Source organism: Macaca nemestrina, chromosome 6 (assembly GCF_043159975.1).
Source record: "Macaca nemestrina isolate mMacNem1 chromosome 6, mMacNem.hap1, whole genome shotgun sequence".
In the NCBI taxonomy this organism is placed as follows: domain Eukaryota; kingdom Metazoa; phylum Chordata; class Mammalia; order Primates; family Cercopithecidae; genus Macaca; species Macaca nemestrina.
Window position 1 is genome coordinate 28,044,712 of NC_092130.1, and position 22,950 is coordinate 28,067,661.

Sequence of the window (22,950 nt, forward strand, 5' to 3'; positions counted from 1 at the left end):
TCTAAAATGCCAATAAGTTATGTGGGTTGAACCGTAATCATTAGAATTGTTTAGGGGAAGAAGACAAATAGGATTGGAATTGGCCAGTTTCAGAGAAGCTGAAAGGCTTGACCCAAGCTTTAGAGGACCCATGGATGCGAGTTGAATGAGAAGGCATAAACAAAGGGGTGGGGATCCCTTTTGAATAGAGCTGGGCTCAAGATGTGAAAAATGTAGAATGATTTGCTGATACGTTTAGACTTTATTTTATTGGAAATGGTAAGCTATTGAGGGATGCTCAGCAGGAGAGCGTCATGATAGCATACTTTTTGGAAAGAATAATCTAACTGGCCTTCGTGATACCTTTCAAAGAGAGGAAATTCTTTCAGGGATTTGGGTCAGGAGCAAAATACTCTAACTTAAGGTCTGCCATTAATGTGCATGTTTACACTGGATAAAGTACTTATCTTTGATGGATCTGACATTCCCTGCATATAAAAAGAGAGGCTCTCAGGGTAGTTAGTGTGTTTCGTTACAAGTGCCAACTCCACATACCCAGCCATGAACCTCTGCAGCACTATGTTTGGAAGAATTCTGAGGCCCTGTCTGGGCTCAAAAGAATAGTGCTCCAACTGCTAGTAATGTCTGCTGGGGGTGCATGAATCTGGGGCAGAGGCGGACATATTTCCCATAGGCAGCTGATCAGAGAGGCAGATTTTAACAGCTTTGCAACCACTTTTTCCCTGTCAACATCATTTGCCATCACTCTCCTTTCACTAGCCTCAGCTTTTTTCTATACCCTATCATTTCTGGGGTCTAGGATTGAAATGTTCATAGTTTTCCATGACATAGTAGAGTAGAAATGACCCACAAAGTGTCTCCCAGCCTGACATTCTGTGTTTCTACCAGAAGCCAATTAAAAGCAGGCCTCAGTGACCTCCTGCTCACTTCTCCAACTTGCCTGCTATTGGACAAATGGCCAGTCATGGAAAAATCTCTCAGGAACAAGGTGAGGAAACCATTTAAGTCCATGCAAATGTCCTCTTAATAGGTAATGAGGCAAATCATAGTAGCTGGATCTGCTGTGTAAGGCTAAAATGTTCCTAAATAGAATATGGCTCTAAGTTTTCCACGGGGCACCTGCATCAGCAATTATGTAATTAAGTCATCAAGGGGAAACTACTTCCACTCAGCATCCTTTGCCCCTAGCAAATCACAGCTGTGCAAAGAGGAAAAGTAGGGTAATGAGATGGGGTCATGGCCTGGGAAGCCACAAGAGGCAGAATAAAAGGAAGGAAGCAAGACCCTGGCCTTACCTCTCACTTCTTACTCTCAAATATTTCTCTAGCCTGACTGAACTACATGTATGTTGCCATGATGTTTCTCTTGTCCAGGCCTTTGCACATGCTGTTCCCTTCCCTGGAAATGTTCCATGTTTCTTTAACATGGCTAACTCATGCTCACCCTTAAGGTATGAGCTAGGATATCACTTCCTCCAAGAAACCTTCTGAAACCTGGATAAGGACCTATTATTAACCTAATATGTTCCCTATTATATCATTGATAATGTTACATTCTAATTATGTTATTTATCTGTCCCTCACTAATAAAACAATAGTCAACATCTACTGTGTGTACAGTGTGGATAATGGATAATTTTACTTAATAGTACAATGATTCTACTAGGCAATATTCTCATTTTACATATGGAGAAATAAGCTCTGAGAGATTAAGTATCTTGACCAAAGGCACACAGTGAGCAACAGAGCCATGTTTAGAACACACATCCATTCACATGCTCTTAACTACCATGCTACACTATATCCCCTTCTGTGTAACAGGCTCCGCGAAGCAAGGACTGGAATCTAGTCACATGGTACACCAGCACTGGTGTGTGCAGCAAGTAAATGATAATCGACATGTATTAGCTGATTGAATGAAGGTATGAATAAATAGAGGCATGAATGAATTGAGGTACTGCACATTAGAAACAAAGTCTCTACAAGGTCAATTCCTTTTTGAAGAAACAGGGCTAATTGGAGGAAATTACTCTCATGAAGGTGTGTGTTTCTCAGGGTAGCCAGAAAAAAAAAAAGAAACAGATTCACCCTAATATGCAATGGAAGGCAGAAGTCAGAACCAGAGAAGTAGTGCCTAGGGTCAGGCCCAAGGAAGAGGCCATGAATGGAAGAGGAGGCAAGGGGTCAGCAGCTGGAGAGGCTGGGAAAAGGTAAGGGTGCCAAGTGCTAGAAAGGTAAAAAACAGATGGGTCAAGAGAGATAATAAGCTAAGGATTTGGCTGGAAGTCTGTTGTCACTAGTGCTGGCCATGCCACATATGGAATGGGTTGGTTGCCTTAGAGTCAAGAATGGATACATAGAGATCTATGTTTATCAAGATCCATATGGCTTGGATCAGAAACTGATCTCCAAACCTACACCCTCCCGACTACCAAATGCTACTTTTCTAAGCAATGTCTGATGCTCACATTTTTCTTCCTCTATTTACATAAACACAGATTCTGCCGCCAAGCCATCTCTTTTCACAGTTTTTCTTATAGTAGGAGTTTCGAATGCTCCAGTCCAAGACAGAAATAAGCTAAGAATGGAGGCAGGAATAACCTTTTGTAAGATCTAGGATGGGTGTGGGGAGCTCATTTATAGGTTGTCTTATTTAGTACACTGGGACTAAGTAAGCTCATTCCTACAAAATTCATGTATGACCCACAGTTGCTAAAACTTGTTTCAATTCTGTGAAATTCAAATGCCTATTTGGTGCCTTTTGTGTACTGGGCACTAATCTGGAAAACACAGAGATGAGTAACAGAATGCGAAGTTCTACAAGTCCAGCAAAAGAGTCAAAGGAAAGCCAGAATGGAGTTTAAAATCAGATGACCTGAGTTCAAGGCGAGGCCCTGTTCCAGGTCTTCTGGGCTACGATAGTGACCAAATCCTCACTAACCCTGTGATATTGGACAGGTTAAATAATCTTACTGTGTCCTAGATTTCTCATGTGCGAAATGTAAAATAATTACCCTTACCTAATAGGGTTGTCACAGGGATGAAATGAAATTGCAAGTGAGAAAACATTCCACAAAACTGTAAGCACCAGGCATATTTAACTGTCATTACTAGAAATTTCTCTGCCTCTCTATGGTACCACCTCATTTAACAAGCAAGTTTAGCCAGATGCCTGGGATAGAGATTTAAATCCCATGAACATGAACCTGTGGCAATTAAAAGAAACCTCAGTAAAGTCCAACAAATCTAAACCAATGTGTATTGAGGACTTAGGGCACACAAAACACCAAAATGTAATTAAGCCTCATAACAGTTGTTTCAGATAAGTACAATTCCTCATTTTAAAGATCAGAGAGACAAAGTATCTCAAATAAATAGAGCTGGTATTTATGCACAGGTCAGCCAGTCTCATCTATACCAAGTTGCCTTTTTTGGGGGGGGTGGGGAGGCACAAATATTTTATTTTGTCTGTAAATGCAGCCTGCCTCACACCCTGAATCAGCAACCCCCAGACAGCTCTTCACAATGGAACTCTATATTCTCTAATCCAATGATATAACTTTTCTCCTCACTTTACAATTCTGTTATTCCGCAAGAAACCCACGAGGGACAAGCATATCAGCAATGAAAGGAAAGGCATATATAAGCCAGTTTCTTTATCAGCCTCTCCCATGCTCGCAGTTTCAGGTTGAGAAGGCAGAATGGGAGCTGTAAGTTATGCTAATAGCATCATCCAAGGAGCACCAGATAACAGCCCCCACGGTCCCAAGAAGGAATTGCTTTTGTGCCATATGGGTTTTTGTTACCACCCTGGCTGGGAGATGAGATTCAGGGAAATCAGATGAGATGGGCTTAGAAACTCCACTAATTCATGTCCGGCCCACAGCTCCCAAATGGTACAGGAGCAAAAAAAAAAAAATGAATTCACCCATATATGTCTTGAGCAGAGGCTTTGAATATCCTTGCAGAGAAAGAAAGATAAACCATGCCTTGGAAGAATCTGGCATTATTCAGCTTGTAGGAGAGAAAGGTCAGGAGAATAACCCTGTCACTGCTGATGCGCTTCCTTGAGGCACAGAGGGCTGGATCCTCTTGAGAGCTGAACAGGTGCAACAGAACTCTGGGGGAGAAGCTATAAGCAGGCAGAGTATATCCCAACATAAGGGAAAAACTAACATACCATAATGGAGTGGGTCCACCCAGGAGAAAGTGGATACTCTGCCACCAGAGCATTCAAGAAGTTAGGAAGCCTCAAAAGGAATGTCACAGAGCATTATCTATGCATCTGGTGGTAGTGAGATGATCAAATGATACTCAATTCTTTTCCAAAACTGGGATTCTGATTGGAAGTAGTATAGTGCAGTGGTTAAGGTCATAGACCCTGGAATTAGGATTTCTGCTTCTCAACTTATCTGTATAACCCTACATAAATTATCTCACCTCTCTGGGCCTCAGTTTCTTCTATGAAACAGGGATCATAATAGTAGTCCTTTTACAGAGTTGTGAGAATCAGATGAGTTAGTGCCTTTGCTGTATTTAGAGGAATATTTGCCACACAGTAAGTATTCAGTAGATATGTACTAAGCACCTACCAGGTGCCAGCCCCCCTTCTGGTCGACAAGGATGGAAAATCATATACAATAAAAATAGGTCTCTACTCTCATTTATAAATACATACCTATAATTTCAGATATCATTACAGCTATGAAGAAAATAATGGAATGTCATATAACAGTGTCTTTGAGGAAGGGGCAAGGAAATATTAAATAGGGAAGGCAAGAAGAGTTTCTCTGGGCTGAGTTAGCCAAATTAAGAGAAGCAGCCAACCTTACTGAGTTCAGGCATCCAGGCAGAGGAGATAACAAACACAGAGGCCCCAAGGCAGATAAAAGCTTAGGATGTTAAGAACAGGGGAAAAAAAAAAAAAAAAAAAAAAAAAAAGGCCTGCCTATGTGGCTTGGAGCTGAAGGAAGACGGAAAAAAAGATGGGAAATGATATCAAAGAGGTAGCCAAGGCACTTACCCCATGTATGATTTACAAACATTTTCTCCCAGTCTGTGGGCTCTCTCTTCACATTGTTGATTGTTTCCTCCGCTGTGCAGAAGCTTTTTAGTTTGAGGCAATCCCATTTGTCTATTTTTGCTCTCATTGCCTGTGCTTTTGGGGTCATATATAAGAAATCTCTGCTCAAACCAGTGTCATGGAGCTTTTTCCTTATGTTTTATTTCAGTAGTTTTATAGTTTCAGATCTTAAGTTTAAGTCTTTCACCCATTTTGAGCTGATTCTCATATACATGGTGAGATGTGGATCAATTTTCATTCTGCATGTGGATATTTAGTTTTACCAACTAAAGGGAATGAAGAGAATATTCTTTCCCTGTTGTGTGTTCTTGGCACTTTTGTTGAAAATTAATTGGCCACAGTTGTGTAGGTTAATTTTGGATAAGGAGTTAATATCCAAAATATACAATTAACTCAAACTACTCAATAACATGAAAACAAATAACTCCATTTTAAGAACAAAGAAGCTGAATAAACATTTCTCAAAAGGAGACATAAGAATGGCCAACAGATATATTAAAAAATGTTCAACATCTCTAATCATCAGAGAAATGTATATTAAAGCTACAATGAGATATTACCGCTTGCCTGTTAAATTAGCCATGATCAAAGAGATGGAAGATAAGTGTTGATGAGGATGTGGAGAAAAGGGAACCCTTGCACACTGTTGGTAGTATTGTAAATTAGTACAGCCATTTTGGAAAACAGTATGAAGGCTCCTCAAAAATTTAAAAATAGAATTACCATATGATCTAGCAATCCCACTTTTGGGAATATATCCAAAGAAAATGTCATCAGTATGTTGAAGAGTTATCTGCACTCGTATGTTCAATGCAGCATTATTCACAATAGCCAAGATATGGAACAACCTAAGTGCCTATCAATAGATGAATGAGTTTTTTAAATGCAGTATATACACACAATGCCATACTAGTACTCCTTAAAAAGCAGGAAATCTTTTCATTTGAAATAATATGAATGAACCTAGAGGACACCATGCCTAGAGAAATGAGCTAGGCACAGAGAGACAAATACCACATGAAATTATCTCATTTGCATATGGGATCTGAAAAAAGTTGAACTCAGAAGTAGACAGTAGACAGCAAATTAACACAGGAACAGAAAACCAAATACCGCATGTTCTCACTCTTAAGTGGGCGATGAAAAATGAGAACACATGGACACAGAGAGGGGAACATCACACATTGGGGCCTGTCGGGGGCTGGGGGACGAGGGGAGGGAGAGCATTAGGACAAATACCTAATGTATGCGGGGCTTAAAACTTGGTGAAGCAAACGACCATGGCACATGTATACCTATGCAACAAACCTGCATGTCCTGCACATGTATCCCAGAACTTAAAGTAAAAAGGAAAAGGAGAAGTAGAAGGCAGAATGGTGGTTACCAGAGGCTGGAGGTGGGGCAGGGGGCTGTGGACAGGGAAAGGAGAGATGTTGGGTGAAGTTTCAGTTACGAGGAAAAGGTTCTGGTAGTCTATTACACAGCATGGTAATTACAGCTAATAATTCAAAAGGCTAGATTTTAAATGTTGTCACCACAAAGATACTATAAGTATTTGAGATGATGGATCAACCTAATTTGATCATTTCGCAATGTGTTCATGTATTGAAACATCATATCACGTTGTACCCCATAAATATGTATAATTAACATCTGTCAGTTAAAAATAAAATTTTAAAAAGGTAAGCAAGAGCAATCATGTAGCACCCTGTAGGCCACAGTGAAGAATTTGGATTTTATTCTAACGTGGCTGGAAGCCACTGAAAGTTTTACGCAGGATACCATACAAATTATATTTCACAGAGATCATGCACTTGACTTATAAAAACCCTCCATGGAGGATCCTTTCTGTTCTTTCCTGGTTTGTAGACATCTCTGAGGCCCTAAAAGAGCTCAGAGTATCAAGATAAAAGGTGCCCTATTGGGGCTCCTAGATAATCACATGAGTGGCCCCCTGCTAACCAGGGACACTAATGTTGAGTTGTTACAGAGTAAAAATACACTTTATTTTATTAAGCCAATGAGAAAAGAAAGGAGGAAAAGAGAGAGACAGAGTAAGAGGAGAGAGGCAGAGGAAAGTATTATTCTGGCTGTAACATAAAGAATTCAAATGTGGGGTCAGGGAATGAACAAAAGAGGAAGTATAAAGACCTTCTCTTTATTTCCCTTGTAATACTTTAAACAGAACAGGTTCTCTCTCTCTCTCTCTCTCTCTCTCTCTCTCTCTCTCTCTCTCTCTCTCTCTCCCCCCCCCCTTCCTTTCCTTTATTCTCTTCCTTTTCCATCCCTTTCCTTTCCTCCCTCCTTCCTTCCTTTTCTTTCATGGATTCAGTCAAAAACCAGCTAAACTACGGCATGAACAAGTAGTCAACCATCTTCTTCATAGATGCTGGCTATTACGGAAAGCAACAGAAAATAAAAGTGGCAGCCCAAGTTGCCCTAAGACAACATCCACCAGGTATCCTACTTCCCATTTCAGAAGCTAGGTTTGATTTTTTTTTTCATCAGATGATGACGATGATATCAAATCTCAGACTACCTTTTCGAGTCCTTGTCAGATACGCAACATTGGCTTTCAAAGTCATTGACTACAAAAATAACAAGGCACCGGCAACTGAGTTGTAGTCTGTAACCAGGTAATTGCTAACTCAGGACTTCCTTTGCCACATACTCCTACTGTCCAAGCACTATATATACATTACGTGTGTACCTATATTCATGTTTACTCACCAACAAGTATTCATTGAGCACCTACTTTGTACTAGGCACAGTTCTGAGTGATAGTGATACAACAGTGAGGCAAATAGACAAAATCTCTGCTCTTTTCTCACTACATTAGTCAACAACCAAGGACAAGACAGATGAGACCCCAGTCTCATAGACAAATACACGTCATTTCAGATACAGATAAGAGCTATGAAGAAAATAATAGAGTGTAATAGAATAGAGTGTCTGAAGAAAAAGCAGGGGAATGCAAACTAGAGCAGGCATGGAAGCTGGCATTCTTGTACAGAGGAAAGAGGTGATAAACAACAAGCAAAATGTGTCCAATGGATAAAGCAGAGAACATTGGAGCAATGATGAGAAGAATGTTGAGAAGTGGGTTAATATAAGGGATAAAGTCATATATTCAAGCCTTGTGATTTTTTAGTCATGGGGGTCAAGGAAAAGAAAGGAGTCAAGGATGTCTCCTCTACTTCTGGTTTGTGCAATGGATGGTGGTGTCATTTAGGGACACTGAAGGAAAACCAAATTTGTGGGGAGAAGATCCTGAGTTTTGTTCTGAACGTTCCTCTGTGATGTTCAAATGGCGACATCAAGTAGATAGACGATCAGCATCAATGACATACAGATGATAACTGACATTTTGAGCATGCATGAGAGTTCACAAAAATCTGGTCTAGACTCCAGGTTGGTATGACAGCCCCATGAATTCATTCATGACCAGACTTCTACTTTCCCCTCTACCATCCTAAGATTGTGGCCCTTGTCACATGGTCCAAGATGGCTACTGGAGCTCCAGCTGTTAAGTCTAGTCAGACAAGAAGCACACTAGTGTTTCCTCTCTGCCATTAGCTTGCTTTTAGGCCTTAGCAAACTCATTTTCCCCTCCTTAGACTGGTTTGTCCATTCAATTTGTCAAGTTCCTTGTTGTTTTATCACATCCTGACTCTGTGTCAGAATGGGAGTTGAGTGGTTTCCAACCAAAGCACAAAGCCTGCCCTGTTATGGCAAAACAGAGGACTGATTTGACTGAGAAACTGACCTTTAACTATTTCATTTCGTATTGGTTCTTTGGATGGGAGTTCTCCAGGGAACTCAGGGTAATTGCTTTTGTCTCTGCTTCGCAAGGGGCTGACTTTGATTCAATACTCTTCTCATCTGCAGGTTTAATTTGGCTCTTTTACCTGCATTAAACTTACTAGGAACTATCCTTTATGTGGTGCTAAACACATCACATGGCTGGCTATTACTGGCTGAATTTAGACTTGCCCTTTCAGCTAAAGATCATGGGTTGCTCTGATGGTAGGGATTGAGCAAGTTGACTTTCATCTCCCTTGGGATCCTCTGTCTGGGAGCTGTGGGTAATCTGAACCAGCCACTGGGTGTCAGCATTGCTTTGTCCATTTAAAGGAAAAATAGATGTTTGTATGGTTTGGGAGTTGTTTATGCAGTAAGTTTGGGCTCTAAAGTGAGCACAACCACTTTACAATTCACATTTTACACAATTCACATTTTTATGGCACTTAGCATCAACCAAAGGAGTTTGCTTCTCTATCAGTACATCCGGATTCTTCCTGCTCATTTTGGCTCTTCCATGTCCCTCACTTGGATTACTGCAAGAACCCCCATTTCCAGTTTTGTGTTCCTCAAGCCTATCTTCTTCACCCAATCAGGACTGTAACAGGCTCATTTGCAGAATAATAAGCCACCTCTCACTGGAGGTTTGCAAACAGAAGCAGGAAAACTACCTGGCAGAAATTTTTGTAGAGAAAAATTTATGTAAATAAATGTATTATAAATATAAATATAAACACAATATATGTTGTATATACATATATAATCACAGGCTATAAATATTTTGGTCCACAATGGCCAGCATATACAACAATGGTCTCATGAGATTATAATACCCTATGGTTACTGTATCTTTTCTATTTTTAGGGATGTTTAGATACACAAATGCCATTGTGTGACAATTCCCCACAGCATTCAGTATAGTAACAAGCTGTACAGGATTGTAGCCTAGGAGCCATAGGCTACACCATACAGCCTAGGTGTGTAGCAGGCTATACCACCCAGGTTTGTGTAAGTATACTCTATGACAGCAGTCCCCAACCTTTTTGGCACCAGGGACCAGTTTCATGGAAGACAATTTTTCCCCAAGCAGGGTAGGGGGATGGTTTCCAGATGAAACTGTTCCACCTCAGATCATCAGGATTAGATTCTCATAAGGAGTACACAACCTAGATTCTTTGCATATTCAGTTCTCAATAGGGTTCATGCTCCTATGAGTATCTAATGCCTTGCTGATCTGACAGGAGGCAGAGCTCAGGTGATAATGCTGGCTCACCCACCACTCCTGCTGTGTGGCTCAATTCCTAATAGGCCACAGACCTGTACCAGGCAGTGGCCTGGGGTTTGGGGACCCCTGTTCTAATCTACCTTTTTAGCAAAGAGAAAACATGTCTCAGGCTCAGAGCCTTGGCAGCTATATTAGTTATCTGTTGCCACATTAATATCTGTAGGAAACAAAAACAACTCTGTGCCTTTCAACAATAAACTTTTATTTAGCTCAGGAATCTGCAGGTCCGTCTTTAAGGCTCTTGGTCTGGACTTGCCTCAAAGTCATGTGGTTAGATTCACAGCTGGTTCTTGGCTGGGATGACTGGACTCTGCTTCATGTATTTCTCACATCTTTTCAGTACACTATCCCAGGCATGTGTTCTCATTGCAGAGGAGCTATCCCAGTCACACAAGAGTTTTTTTTCCTTTTTTTTTTTTTTTTTTTTTTTTTTTGAGACGGAGTCTCGCTCTGTCTCCCAGGCTGGAGTGCAGTGGCCAGATCTCAGCTCACTGCAAGCTCTGCCTCCTGGGTTCATGCCATTCTCCTGCCTCAGCCTCCCGAGTAGCTGGGACTACAGGCGCCCGCCACCTCGCCCGGCTAGTTTTTTTGTACTTTTTAGTAGAGATGGGGTTTCACCGTGTTCGCCAGGATGCTCTCGATCTCCTGACCTCGTGATCCGCCCATCTCAGCCTCCCAAAGTGCTGGGATTACAGGCTTGAGCCACCGGGCCCGGCCCACACAAGAGTTTTTTACGCTTCTGTATGCGTCAAATCTACTAAAACAACACTGGGCAGAGCAAGTGTTATGGCTGAATCAAGAGATGAAGACAGGAACTTGGCCTAGTTGGTGAGGGAGACCCAAAGTCATGTGGCAAAGAGGATGACACAAAGTAGGATGAAAGATTCATTAATGGTCTCGGTGCATCTACTAGAACAGGCAAGGTTGTCTAGCTAGAATTTAGTAGAATGTCTTTTGTTGTATTTTTTTTTTTTTTTTTTTTTTTGAGACGGAGTCTCGCTCTGTCTCCCAGGCTGGAGTGCAGTGGCCAGATCTCAGCTCACTGCAAGCTCTGCCTCCTGGGTTCATGCCATTCTCCTGCCTCAGCCTCCCGAGTAGCTGAGTAGCTTTTGAACTTTCTTTTGTGCCAAGTGATGAAGGTTTTCCGTGATGGTAGTAATACAAAGTCTCTTTTAAAAACAAATTTGAGACAAATACAGGTGAATGTAAAAAAAATCTTTTCAAAAAGTAAGCCATGTGATACAGAGGTATGCAAAAGTTATCAGAGGAAGGGAGTGACAAGAAAACTGAAGCAGGAGGACTGTAATTGGAACTCCAAGCAGGGGATGCATGCAAGAAATGTTGCAGACTCAGCAAAATCAGCTTAATAACTCCATGTGTTCAGCTGAGTTAGGCTAAACAAACATTTGTTGAGTGTCAACTACCTGCCTGACACAGTAGCAGAAGCCCGAGTAATAAAGATGAAAAGCTCAAAGTCTCTCCTAAAGCAGTAACTATAACTTTGACACACTAAGGTAAACTGTACATATAGTTTCTGGGTATCTACAGAAATAGCACTAAGCTTAGGCTGGGAAGTGGGCATTGGGAAAGGACTCCCCAGAGGAGGCTCTAGAAGGATGAATAGAGGATGCCCTGGTGAAAAGGGTAAGGGAGGCGAGAAGGGGGGTCTCCAGGCTTAAGCCTTTAAAAGTACGCAGAGTATAAAGTTCTCCTTGGAAAAATTCATACTTATTGAAGCCCCATGTTTGAGACAGGACATGAGACTGACTGCTGGGAGCAGCCAGGTATAGACATCTCTAAGCTAGAATTCTGAATTAGGCAGCTTAGAATTTATCCGGTTATGAACAGCAGGGATTCATGGAAGGTTCTTAAGCAGAGAAAAGACACAGTCAGTTTTGTGTTTTAGAAACTTGCCCAACTATCCCTGCCTCCAAAGAGATATCACATCTAATCTAGCCACATTTAGCTATATATAAAAATACACAAGCAGCCAAGTGTAGCTTAATGATGGGTATACATTCTGAGAAATGCATCATTAGGCAATTTTATTGTTGTATAGACATCATAGAGCAGGGGTCCTCAAGCCCCAGGCTATGGACTGATACCAGTCTATGGCCTGTTAGGAACTGGGCAACACAGCAGGAGGTGAGTAGCAGGTGAACAAGCATTATCAACTGAGTTCTGCCTCCTGTCAGACCAGTGGCAACATTAGATTCTCATAGAACCATGAACCCTATTGTGAACTGTACATGTGAGGGATCTAGGTTGCATGCTTCTTATGAGAATCTAATGCCTGATGACCTGAGGTGGAATAGTTCCATCCCGAAATCATCCCCCAACCATCTGTGGAAAAATTGTCTTCCACGAAACTGGTTCCTGGTGCCAAAAAGGTTAGGGACGGCTGGATTAGAAAGTATTAGAGAAGTGTTACAATGTATACACAGGTCAAGACATCACAGAATAACCCGCCCTCCATGCCCAATGTACTCCATAAATATATACAATTATTATTTGTCAATTAAAAATAAACAGAATTTAAAAAGAGAAAGTGTTAGAGAAGTGTTAAAATACTAGCACCCAATTCAGAATGTCTCCCTGAAATAATTAGACAGAATAAAATGAAACTGCAAAGGGAATAATTGTCTCACTTCATAACTCAAATGTGATTTATAATAGTTTACATATAAAATTACCTCTCCCACACTTTGTGATAGATTGCCCTAGTTCTTGCCCTTTCTAACTTTTTTCTGAACAAAGGATATAGCTTCCAAAATAGTCTTAGGCTCATTGCCTAAAAACTAAAGCCCAAACTTGATTCAAATTCTACGTGTTCCATGACTGGTTCCAGCCCTGCTCCCCGCCCCAGGCTTATACCCACTGCCTCCTTCTTTGTATAACCAGTGCAACAACCCAACTTCTTCAGTGTTTATTGAACACTGATGGCAGCTGCTTAGGCAGAGCCAGACCCTAGCTAGGAAGTAGGGGAAAAGGTGATAATTAAGATGCAGCCTTCACTTTTTATCAAGCTCTCAGCTTCTAAGTAAAACATGGAATCAGCCACACAACTCTATTGTGGTGTGTAAAAAGTAATTCCAGAAAACTATAGAAATCCATAGGATTGGTATGTAACACAAACAGTCAGAAGTAGGAGAAGCTTAAATTAGAGATGGATCTGAAAGGGAATTCATGCCATTATATAAAAGGAAACCTCACCAGAGTCTTCTGCCACAACCTGGAATAAGTACATACTTTTCTGGACCCCCATCATACTTCATAGCACATCTTTTATTATTTGTGCTTCAGTCATCCATTCTCTTAGACTATTGACTCTTTGAGAGTATTGATCATTTATTTTTGCACCCACCACAGCAGTAGCAGGTCATGAAGCAAATACCAGATACTAGCACATATTTGATTGATGGATGGGTGAATAGATGGATAAATGGATGGGTGAAAGAGAAGCTTTTGGCACATTTAAATGTCTTCATTTAGGTAGCTACCTAATCCTGTGATTCCCAAGTCTGGCAGCCCATAAAGTACATTTAGGGAGCTTTAAAATATATATTCCCTGGGACCTGCTTCCTTAGAATATTCTGATTTGGCAGACATAGGGTGGGTCTCAGTAACCCATATTTTAGCACACTTACCAGAAGATTCTGATGCATCTGGTCCAAGGACTGAATGCTTAGGGATCATAAGGCTAACTCACCTGAGTGTCACATTGGCTTCATACTCTCAGGTGTCCTATTTTTGAGATGCTTGGCCTCCTTTTCACCAATCGTTCAGCCTACTCAGATAATCTGCAAGAGGAAAGTACACTCATGACTTGGAAAATTCCATAAGGAGTTATAACAGTAGTAATAACAATAATGTACTGCCATGTACTATATATCTAGCAAGCGTCTGGCATTCTGCTGAGTGCTTTTATAAATAACTGCTTATTTAATCCTATCAGCAATCTTAATAAGGTAGGTGCTCTTTGGTATTCCCAGTGTACAAATGAAGAAACAGAGGCACAGGGAAGCTAAGTAACCTCTATGTAGTAAGGCTGGAACTCAAATGCAAGTCTATCTGACCTCAGAGTCCCATGACCACGGTGTTTGAAACTGATAAGCACAAAAACCACACAGGTATCCAGACTAAGAAGAGAACTGGTGGTCATGGGTCAAACTAAAGTTGGAAGAACCTCAGCTGGTTACAAAAAAGATCTTGATGGAAGAGAATTTAAGGAAATGAAAAGAGCACTAGACAAGGACGTTAAGCAATCTGGACCCAAATCCTAGTGCTGTCAACAGCAAGAATAGTAAATACTCATATATAGTTTACTATGTGCCAGCCCCTATTCCAAGTGCCTTACACATGGAAACTTACTTAATCTTCACCACAATCCCATGAGGTAAGCACTGTTATTACCACCATTTTACAGCGAGGCAACTGAGGCACAAGGAGATTAAGCTAGCAAGTAGAGAACTGGGACTCAGACCCAGACCACCCAGCTCCAGAGTCCACCAAACTCTTAGCCACCAAGCTGCATAGTAATTAACCACGTAAACTGCAGACATTTCCATCCCTTCCCCTCATGTAGGCCTCACATACAAAATGGAGGAATTGGCTTAAATAATCCTCACTCTTTCTTCCAACTTTGCTATTTTAGAGTCTAATTTTATTTAAAGATCATTTAAAAAGAGTATAGATTCCCCTTTTCTGTAAGAATATTTTTAAACGTAGATGTTTTCTTGAGGAAGAATTAGATAAAGTATTGCTTGAAGTCAGAGAGTGCAGTAGGCAACCTCTCAAGGTCAAGAAGTGATGATAGCACAACCAGAGGAACTTCCTAGGAACCAAATGGAGTGAGCTCCTTGCTTCCAAGGACACGTTACAGCCAAAGACCTTAAACAGCTCATTGCCCATCACCAAATATTTAACAGGTCCAATTCTCCCGATTTCTTTGAGAGACACAACCTATAACAAAGCAACTCAAGCAAACAAGAATTTCAAAGGAGTCAATGCAGTTGGTTTAAATCTGGGCTCTGTTGTATAAGCTATGTGACATCGGGTAGGTTACTTAACCTCCCTGAGCCTTGATTTCCTCATTATTAATATCAGATAATAACAGTACCTTTCTCACAAGGTTGTCACAAGATTTAAGCAAGATAATATAAGTAATTGTGGGTATAAACAATATTAATAATAATAACAGCAATAATAAAATATTTGCATACTTAGTATGTAGTGTTACGTATTGTTCTAAGCAGTTTACAACCTCCTATCCAATCAAAACAAAATCTATAGCATCCTTGAAAAATGATCTCACACCCTCTTCTTGGACCCGCATTAAGGGGTAACTCACTAACTTCCACATTCTCTATCTGGAATATGATCTTTACGAGGGTGGACATCATCCCTTCTCATTACTTATGTATCTTCAGTACCCAAATATCTTTTCCCAAATAATTTCTCAAAAATCATAAGAGTGAGCTATATGAAGGATTAACCATTCTGTAGGTTTCACATTGTTATTAATAGAAATAGTTGACATCAATTGAGCATACAAAACATTAGTAATTAATAACAATCATAATTAATGACATGGGCACATGTAATGTACTACTCTATAGAGATAATCTCACATAACCTAGTGAGATATGACTATTTTATTATCACTAGTTTTCAAAATTCCTATATAGTAGAACAGGGATTTCAACTAAGCAGTCTGACCCTGACATTTGTGTCCTCACAATGCCATATTGTCTCTATGGGATGCGACACATCAAGGACCCTAGCAGTTAGCATCCTTCACTTTGTAGTAATCTGCTTTTCATCAAAATCTTTTCATTTCATTCAGAGTGAAGAGCACACAGCCAGAACTTTAAAGACCCTAACGTCTTGGTGCCCATCATATATTTTCACTGAGCTTCCCAGACTCCAACTTAAATAACAAATGATGCCCTGCAGTTCAGGTTCTGCACGAAGTTGCAGATGATGGGTTGCTGGTTAGCATGTCAGTTGAAGGACAATATATTTTAATGCAAATGCAATGAGCTGGAACGACGGTATTTTCTCCAAGAGCCTTAACTAGGTTAGCATGACCTCCGAGGGGGCCAGAATTGTAACAGCAAAATTAGAATAGAAAGGCTTATAGAGATTTCTATGCTAATAAGCCATGTTTTACTGGAACGATTATGTTCAGCACAATGGCCATTTGCCAACTTCAGCCTGGGCATCATTTGGTCAGGTGACCAACAGAAAATTGTGAGTCAGAAAGTGCTGGAGAGGCCACATGCACATGATGACACACTAAAAGAGGTGACAGAGGTAGGATAAAAGTGATAGGACCCCAAAGAAAGAGGGTTTCCTACAGGAATCGTAGCACACACTTTTCCTGCTTTGCTGTTTGTGTCGTGCTGCAGTAAAACTCCTGTTTGAGAGTTGATAAGGGCCATATCCCCCTGGGACCTGAAAACAGGGATGAAAGAGGAGAGAAAAACAAGAAAATAGTTCCGTGCAGATTGAGGAATTTCCTCACACATGTAATCATTGCTCTGGGCTTGGAGACTCTGTGTTCTGCTGAAATGAGGGGGAGAAGCCATTTTCTTTGACTTGGCCCAACACAAAGCTCATCATCCCTTACTTACACTTGTTTTGCTTTGGAATTTAGAGAATTGACAGGAGCCATGCTGATTAGGCACAGAACTTTGTACAGACAAAAACTAAAAAACAATTAAGTCTGGCTTTCTCTAGTCTACCCATACATGTGTCTGTAAGAGTCAACAACAATCAAAGAAGAAATTACTAAAGATGTACCACAGCGCCCCTTGGTATTTAAAATGCCATCTGAACAGATTTTAATGGTTTTCAAAAGATGCCTTGGCACCTCCCCAGAAATACTGAATCATAATCGCAAGGGGAAACAGAGGAGAAATGATCTATATTTTCAAACGAGCTGTCCAGATAATTCTGATGCAGGACTAGATTTAAGAATCTCTGCTTGGGACCATAATTCCTCACATAATCACACATAGGGAAAGCAATGATGCTATTCTGGGTTCATCTTACCCAATATTCAGGCTCTCAATGCAGAACCAAGAGCCATGATCCAAGGAGCGTAGCTGTTATCTTTGCTGACATTGACCTCAAACAACATTCAAACAATTAATATTCACCTAGCAACCTAATATATGCCAGGGACTTTTACGTATATTATTTTGTTTCAGTCAAAGGTTAATGCCACTTAAATATTTTAAAATTCAATATATAGAGATATTACTCTTAGAATTATTTAAGAACAACAACTTTATAGGTAATTGGATCACACCATTTTGTTCACAGTTCAGCTTGGATGAGGATGTAAAATGAATTTATTTTTCCTGTAACTGAACTTTCATTTGTCTATAACCTTCATCTGACAGTTGGTAGAAAAATAAACTAAAGGACCAATCTAGTTTAAATTCAGTCTGTTCTTATTATTATCTGCATGGGCATTTTAGGCAATGTCAGTCTCTTGAATAAAAATGGTTTAATCTCTCATATAACCTCTCTCCGCTTCTCCATGAAGATAAATTCTGGCTACAAAGGTGGTGAGAGGGAGATGTGGCTTACAAGCATTTGTGGTGGTATATAGGGTAGTGGGATGGCCCACTCTGCCCACTCTGGTCCAGGGAGCACCTCCCTTGGCCCTCTGGTTGTTGCTTGCCCCTCTGGCCTTCACGGTAAAAATGGAAGCTGGTCTGACATATACTGTCATTTGTTCTCTTGCCTCAACCAGTATACAGAGCTGGGGTTACCTGAGCTTCTCCTTGCCTACTGCTAGCACCACAGATTTCTCTGAGGTTTGGCTGGAACTCCACTCACCCTACCTGGCGGGTCTAACCTGCAGTCTTTACTGTGGTGCCAGTCTGTCCCAACCACTGTGACCCACTCGGGCAAGATCCCCAAACACACTCTCAGGTTGCTTCCAAGTCCAGCCGCCACCACACTGGACTAGGAAGTTCATCTTGTGCCCTAGGCTGGGGAAGAAGCAAATCTACTTTCAGCGTTGTCTCAATTTGTCTAATGAGCCTCCTGTGCCAAAGCCAAGATGAGAAAATTAGGACCATGTGTCTTTGTTCTATTCTCCTGCTCTCTTCTCTTTTCTTTCAATTCCCACTATCTTTGAAGCCAGAAAAGGGCAGGCTCTTCCACTTGGCCTTCCTGAGGAGACCTCTGGCTCAGATAAAGCATGCCCTTGATATGCTAAACAGGCAGCTGAAAGAATTGAGGCAACCTTCTCTCCAGACTACAGACTGGATATTTGCCGATGTTCCCTTTGGTCTGTATCCATTCTCTGGCATTCCTAATCTCCCTCTTCCTTCCTCTAAGCAATAGACTCCTCTAATCTTCTAGGGCAAAGCCCAAGTAATTAGGAAGATAAAAGATAAAAATATAAATGATTTTTAAAAACTGTTACCCCGTTAAATATGTGTGGGTGACCTTTATGATCTTCAAAAGGAGTTTGACTTTGTAAGGAAGGTGAAATGGAACTTCCTATCTGCATTTTACAGAAGACGCTGAGGCGCAAATTGTCATATGATTAGTAAATAATCTATAATATTGTTCCTTTGTTTATTCCCTGAGCCAGCTTCTTTTTGTGATGCATATTTCTTTTCTTGATTTAATGATTTGTTTAGCCAATGCTGCTTCCTCAAGTAATGAGTCCCATTAGATAGGACCGAGTACTACATGGATAGTCCTATTATTTTTCCTACTGACTCACACCCTACGGCCATGAAAGGCCCAAGTCAGATGTCACTTCTCCCACATCACTTTCATTAACTTGCTCTACTTTGAGATTATTTTTAACCTGTAGTTGAAACAGTATCATTTGACCTATGATACAGTGTAGCAATGTCTTTTATTGCTTTCTTGATTATCTATCATCTGCGCATATCTGCTCTCAACTGGTCTGTAAGCTGTTCTGCAAGCTGTTTGAAGGCAGGGACTGTGCTTTATAAAGTCCACTCCAGTGGTTAAGACAAGAGAGATGGGCCGGGCATGGTGGCTCAAGCCTGTAATCCCAGCACTTTGGGAGGCCGAGATGGGTGGATCACGAGGTCAGCAGATCAAGACCATCCTGGCTAACATGGTGAAAACCCGTCTCTACTAAAAAAAAAAAAAAATACAAAAAACTAGCCGGGCGAGGTGGCGGGCGCCTGTAGTCCCAGCTACTCGGGAGGCTGAGGCAGGAGAATGGCGTGAACCCGGGAGGCAGAGCTTGCAGTGAGCCGAGATCTGGCCACTGCACTTGACAGAGCAAGACTCCGTCTCAAAAAAAAAAAAAAAAAAAAAAAAAAGACAAGAGAGATTCTGAGGCTAGACTGCAGATTCAAATCTTGGGCCTGTGCATGTTACTTAACCTCTCTGAGCCCCATCCCGCTACCCACCAACCTATAAAATAGACATAATACAATGCCTGCTCACAGGTTTTTTTGGTGAGGATTAAATAATATCAGATAATAACAGTACCTGTTGCAGCATTTAGAACAGTATAGGCACGTAAGTGTTATATGCCTCTTTTTGATATTTTTATTTTATTCTCCTTAGCACGTAAGACTTAGTTCAAAGCTGATTCTTGTTAGTGCTCCTGAGTTGAACCATTTTCTTTTAATTAGATTATTTTTATTTTAGTATTTTACTTTAAATAAAATTGCTGAGATACAAAGCTAAATATGTCACCAATAAAATCCTTCAGATAAATGAGTTTATGAGAGTCTAATAAATAATTGTGTCAGAAAAATAGATTCTGCCTCAAGTGTCACATCTCAAACACACACAAAAACAATTTTCATCATCTTCTGACATCTCTATATTACATAAAGAAAGTGTTTTCTTAACCTTATCCCCTTTAAGCATCACCATACCTCTGAGAGGTTAGTAAATCAAGGACTATTGCTTTCATTTTACAGCTGGCGAAACTGAGGTACAAGAAGTCAAGTGGTTGAACTACATCACTGAGAAAGTTACCAAGAGAGGCACGGCGGAACTCAGAACTCTCCTACCCCCAGATGCACAACAGTGTCCCAGGCCAGCCAGTTACAAAACACTTTAATGACCATCGGCTCACTTGATCCTCATAGAAACTCCCTGAGCTTCTCAGGAAAGGCATTATCATCCCTATTTTGCAGGCAAGGACACTGTAGTTGTGGAGACTAAAAAATGGCAGAGCCTGGGCTACAGCCCAAGCCTTCTGATCCAGAACCCCATGTTCCTTTATCTCTTCATAGTGCCTAGCAACAGTGTGCAGTAAGGCAGGGGAGGCTCTGCAGCCTGGTGCTTCCAAGATTGGTTCTGGCATTGGACAGACTTTGGTCTGGATCCCATCTCGCCACATACTAGCTGTGTCACCTTAGTAAAGTTGTGGGTCTTTCTGGGCCTCTGTTTCCTTATCACTAAGATGAAGGCAATACTAGCACTTTCCTTATGAGGTGGAAAAGAGAATTAAATTGGATAGTCTACACAGATGCTCTCTGCACAGTATCTGGCAACTAGTAAGAACTAAGTCAATAAGATTGTGGAAAATACCTACTCCTCACTCATCACATTTTGACATGCAGGAACTTCAGCTACACCAACATTCCTGGCTTCTCTTCCAACTCTCGCTCACATTCCCCATGGGAGAGGAGAGATTTATCAGAGTGTACATTTGGAAGAATACACTGAGATCTGATCTCGGTCATGCATTAGGCACAACAAAGAAGGGCTAAAAACCTCTCGGGCACAGTATTAACATATCCCTTGTTGCCTCATCCCCAAGCCAAATCCTCCAACCTCATATTCATCAATAATGGACCTGATACTTTGGTATCCATTGTTCTGATTCTTATAGCTGTCTCTTCATTGCATTTGGACTTAGGGAAAGATGTATATACCATCTACTGATTCCCTAAAAGTCAAACTAATATTAGCTGCTGCTATGATCATTCATATGTAAAAATTGTTTCCAAGCAGGATTCTCAAAGGTCTCCAGCTTTTTGCTTTATATCAGATGGCTGGTGTAGCTCTAAAAGGTTTGGCTGCTACATTTCAGTGGCAATCAATGGTCTGCAGCACCGGAAGTCAGATATGAACCAAACCTTCGTCTCTAACACGTCCCAATCTTAGACCTCAGGAATGTGTTGAAGACAAAACTGACTTGAGGCATTGTCTTAGGGCCTTTTTTTTTTTTTTTTTTTTTTTTTTTTTGTGAATGGGCCACTGTGGTTAGGAATCAAAGCCCAGCTAAATCTCTGCCATGTTCTCAATGTTCTGCTGGGTGGGTTTCACCCTAGGTGTCCCTAGAACTTTGTCAGAGCAGATGGGAAATTCTAAGAGGGTGACTAGACGTTCAGTCTATTTTGGTTCTCCAATTCTCCAGCAGCCTGGTGTCTGAGCCAAGAGAAATGGGTTGTTTCAGAGTACAAGAGAGCGCCAGTGACAAGGGCTTCCACATGTCTATTTCTGGCTGTCCCCTGATGCTGTGTCATTGGAGGAGCTGTGACATCACAGCCTCTGCCTTTTTCCAAGGCCTGACACTATAGGTGACTCACAGAAAGTGTCTGCTGTGGATGCCAGCCTGGCTCAATACACACAGCCAGAGAGAGTCACACAGAGTGACTTGTGCTGGGGTTGGGTAGGGGCAGGAAGGTAATGATAATACCAGGACTAGCAGTGACCTTAATTGTCCTCTAGTTAAAACTTCAAAAAAAAAGCCGGAGCCCTTGCCACAAAATTCCTGTAAGTGGACCTCTATGCTCTGTTCGTACATCTCCAAGGACATTGAACTCATTACCTCCCAAGCTACTTGTAACAGGATGATTTAAGCCACAAGTAACAGAATATTTAGGCAAACTTTTTAAACTTCTCAGTTAACAACAAGTCTACAGGGAAGTGACACCTGAGTTGGTTAGGGGCTCAAAAGAACCACCAAGGAACAAGGTTCTTTCTACCTTGTTGGAAATCGGTGATGGTTTTCCTCATTGGATCAAGTATCTTTGTCCCATATGATACTATCAAAAGCAAGATGAAAATTGATGCACACAGGAGCCTTTTCTCTCATATCTTCCCCTTTTAGTAAAGGTAAAAAACCATCCCCAAACTCCAGGAAACTTACCCCAGTACCTCACTGGTCAGAACAAGATTGCATGTGCATCCCTCCACCAATCAATCACAGAGGAGTAGAGGATTGCTACAAGTTGCCTTGGCCAATTGAAAATCATGCCTTGGAGATGGACCCACTGCCCTCTGAACAAAGAATAGTTTTATAAGCAAAGAGGAATGGAAAACAGCTATTATATATAGGCAACCAACCATGCTTGCACAATTCAGTAGCTCAATTCCCTGCTGAACTATTTTAAAGTTCTTTATAAAACTGAGCTGAAAACTGCTTATTAATGATATATCTCCCTAGCCATTGATTCTAGATCTACTCTGATGGCTCACACAAAATAAACACAACATGTTTCCATATGGCAACTTAAAACATATCTGAAAACTGACCATTCTATAAACATGTCCAGTTTCTTCAATCCTTCAGCATAGTACAGAACTCTAGAGGAAGACTGGCTGGGTTCAACTCCCAGTTCTGCTGCTTACCAGCTAGGTAGTCCTGGGAAACTTACTGCAACCTCTTTGTACCAGATTCCTCATCTGAACAATAAATATAATAGCAGTGCTTACCTCATAGAGTGGTTATAAGGATTAAATAATATATATATAATACTTAGAACAGTACCTGGCACAAAGTTGGTACATTTAAGTGCCCACTATTA

The 22,950-nt window shown here is 41.0% G+C and overlaps 1 protein-coding gene across 8 annotated transcripts in view; it reads right to left on the reverse strand.

Moving 5' to 3' along the window:
- LOC105466835 (platelet-derived growth factor receptor-like protein) overlaps window positions 1-22,950 on the reverse strand; it is a 359,309-nt gene that overhangs the window by 40,365 nt on the left and 295,994 nt on the right. For 4 of the 8 annotated variants that reach the window (XR_011624564.1, XR_011624565.1, XM_071098185.1 and 1 more), the window contains one exon: window positions 13,878-13,968. The gene's annotated coding sequence lies outside the window, so the exon portion shown is untranslated. Of the gene's footprint in view, window positions 1-7,698; window positions 9,555-13,877; window positions 13,969-20,064; window positions 20,203-20,267; window positions 20,386-22,950 lie in introns of those variants that run through there. The other 4 variants (XR_978477.3, XR_978476.2, XR_011624566.1 and 1 more) reach the window with 3 other exon arrangements.